Source organism: Octopus bimaculoides, chromosome 18 (genome assembly GCF_001194135.2).
Source record: "Octopus bimaculoides isolate UCB-OBI-ISO-001 chromosome 18, ASM119413v2, whole genome shotgun sequence".
Lineage (NCBI taxonomy): Eukaryota > Metazoa > Mollusca > Cephalopoda > Octopoda > Octopodidae > Octopus > Octopus bimaculoides.
Genome location: NC_068998.1, coordinates 55,488,614 through 55,492,437, shown reverse-complemented (window position 1 = coordinate 55,492,437; position 3,824 = coordinate 55,488,614).

Genomic DNA, 3,824 nt, shown 5'->3' with positions numbered 1-3,824 from the left:
CTGTGTTATTGTTACCCTTTGAAGAAAATATTAATGATTTTCCAGTGTTATTTCTTTTAAACTGCGAAGGAAACCTCTTAACTTTCTTCTGCTCTCTAAAGTTCATGGGTAGTTTTCGATATTTCTTTGTGTTATTGTTACCCTTTGAAGAAAATATTAATGATTTTCCAGTGTTATTTGTTTTAAACTGCGAAGGAAACCTCTTAACTTTCTTCTGCTCTCTAAAGTTCAAGGGTAGTTTTCGATATTTCTCCATGCTATTGTTACCCTTTGAAGGAAATATTAATGATTTCCCAGTGTTATTTCTTTTAAACTGCGAAGGAAACCTCTTAGCTTCCCATTTATTATTCTGCTCTCCAAACTTTGAGGGAAATTTTAGAGGTTTCTTCTTGTCTTTTTTATTAAACGATCTCGTATTGTTCTTTTTAATCTTCAAAGTTAGGAATGTGATTGTTTTATTTCGTCTAGATTTTGAAAGAAAATCTATTCTTTTCTCGTCTGCCCATGTTCGCTTCAACGGTTCTGCGAAATGTGTAACTTTTTCTCCTTTAAACCTACGTTTCATTTCAATATATTTATCTCGTTTATGTGCTTCTCTATTAAAATATTTCACATGATTCATATTAATTTTGCCTTTAAAGTCCTGACCACTTGACAATTTATACATGCGGTTTACTTTCTCGCGCCCAAAATAATTATTCGCAAAATAACCGTAAGTCATGGCTAAACTCACAAGAACAACAGAGAATATTACAAGGAAATAAAAAGCTTTGATGCTCGTAAGACTGTATGATTTTTTAGACATTTTCAAATGGATAATTCAGCATCAACAGCAAAACGTAACACTGTTTTAGTTTAAAAAGTAAACTTCAAATTCAATTTGATTAAAGTAGATAAAGCCGATAACATTACTCACATGTGTTGCAGAAGTAAGTCTATGTAGGTTAGAAATAAAGTCTTATTTACAGATAATGTGGAGAGTAAGTGAACAAACACCGAGACGTGTACATATGGATATACAGGGCAGAGTAGGTATGTCGACTGCTGGCTGGTTTTATTTACTTGAGAGAATATATCAGTGAACAATGAAACAGGCAGCAGTCAATAACAAAACAGAAACAAGGTAATTAGAGCTTGATCTGACGTTAAGAATCCGGGTTTATATGGTCGAGTTTGCATGACACACAAACACATGTAAGCATGCATGTATACATGCACATACATACTAACAAACAAAAATACCCTATTGTTCATGTTGAAATTCCAATGAAGGAGCCTTGGGTCTAGGTTAGAAACCGGTTCTTTTCTTTATTGGCAAGAAATCTTGAAATAAACTTAATAATGACCTACATACCCCAAGCAGATAAATCTTTCGCCTTCTACTATATATATATATATATTAAAAGTAGGGAAGGCCGGTTTATGGGATTACCTTAGGCTTCCCGTCCATAATGAGTTTAGCTTTATGGCGTATCGTCTGATCCCAAAAATCTGTTGGCCCATAACCTCTTAAATATATCTTTTAATATATACAGCTTTACAACAATTTCTTCACTGCAAATGGTCCTGCACTTTTCAATGTTATCCCAAAAGAAATTAAAGTAGAAAAAGACCCCACAACTACCAAACAGTACCTAGACAAATTCCTCCAGGAAATAATGGATAAATCACCTCCACCTGGATACGTCTCAACCAACAACAACTCTCTGCTTGAGTGGTCTATGGTGTCCAGAAATAATGAACTAAAAGATTTTTCCAGGTGGTGTTATTGAGTTAGCCATGGCCTGGGCCGATAATGGCCGAAACGTGTAGTCCAGCTTATTCTGAGCTTTATAAGGAATATGTGTGCTTTGTGTGTGCGTGTGTATATATATATATATATGTATGTATGTATATATACATAACATTGAGTCCTCTTTTGCTTCTGCTAAACATTAATAAAAATATACATATACTTGAATAATCGCAACTTCCCCCCTCCCCTCTTATTAAATGTTGCTAATCTATCTCCGGTGAAATTTTATTGTTAACAATTCATATTGATACAACAGGTGGAGAATCTAATAGTTTTATTTTACATTAAAAACGTTATATATATACACTGTAAGATTATACATATATATATGTGTGTGTGTATACGTGTTTAAACGATTGGATGTGCTTGTACATATGTATAGGTAGGTTTATATTTGTAGGTACGTATCTAAGACGGGGTCCGAACAAAAGCCCCGCGATTATTTTTTCGTTTTTAAAATTTTTAGCTGAATGTATCGACCCCAGAATTTCTTTTATTCTACTTGTTGCAGTCATTAGACTGCGGCCGGCCATGCTTGGGACACGACCTTGAAATTTTTTTTAAGCTTGACCAAAACCACTTCCGTGATATAATTTTTTTTTTTTTTTTTTTCTGGGACACCACCTTGAAGAACTTTTAGTCGATTGTATCGATCTCAGAATTCTTTTAAGATGATTTTCAACCAACGCATGAAGTTAAGTCTAGAAGGTCTCTCGACATGCTAAAAATAACAGCCAAATCTCTTGAAGTTTTTTTTACACCCCCACTCTCGGTTATAGCTTTTGGTTATTCTTGGTTTTTTTTTTATTTTCTAAAAATATTTTTTACTTGTTTCAGTTACTGGACTGCAGCCATGCTGGGGCACCGCCTTGAAGAATTTTTAGCCGAATGTATCGACCCCAGAATCTTTTTTAGGTGATTTTTCAACCAGCACAAAGTTAAACCTAGAAGGTCTTTCCACATACTAGAAATAACAGCCAAATCTTATAATTTCACGTAAACAAAGAACGGAAATCGTGGGGCGAAAGTAAAGAATACGTACAACAGGTGTTTAGGGTGGAGCACCACCGGTTTTCGTCGTAACAAAAACCCCTAAACAAGTCTTATTTACTTTCGCATACATATTCTTTACCCCCGCTAATCGCGGTTGTAAAAAAAAAATATTTTCCAAAATTCCAATTTTTAAGTAAACAAAATATATTCAATCGAAAAACGGTGTCAAAACATCTATGTCCCTCACAATGGTATGTTCCGTGTGTTTATATTATTTTCCTCGTTTTTAAAATAATTTTGAAGTTTGAAAATGAAAATAAATCGACTACTCAATGTACATATTGTGTGAATTCTAACAAAAGGGAAAGCATTTACTTCAAGAAATGTGTAGAAACATAAAAACGGTTAAGAAGTACGTTTGAATGACTACTCTTCGGCGCCATATTTCTGTTAAACCTTCAACGCCCGGAGAAAATTTAAAAGGTCGACTTATTCTCATCAATCTGTAAGTGCTGAGAGAAGAAAACGAAAGACTTTAAATAAGTATTTTTTAAATGACTGAAACAAGTAAAAAGGTTTTTAGAAAATAAAATAAAAAAGCTGAGGGGGTTATAAAAAAATTTCAAGAGATTTGGTTGTTATTTCTAGCATGTGGAGAGACCTTCTAGGTTTAACTTCATGCACTCCATTACATTCGACTAAAAATTCTTCGAGATAGTGCCCCATCATGGCCGCACTCTAATAACTGCAACAAGTAAAAAGGAAAAAAAGATTCTGGAGTCGATACTTTCAGCTAAAAATTCTTCATGACGGTGCCCCAGCACGGCCTCAGTCTAATGCCTGAAACAAGTAAAAGGTGAAAAAAATAATCGAAAAATATAACCGAAAGGCTTTTGTCCTCCACTCATCTAACACATTGAATTTAAGCAGCACGGATCCGAACGCGCAGTCGCGCGTCCGGGACCGTGCTGCTTTAGTAGTACCTATATATACAACCATCGACGGAATAACAGTTATATATGCAACTTGAACATAC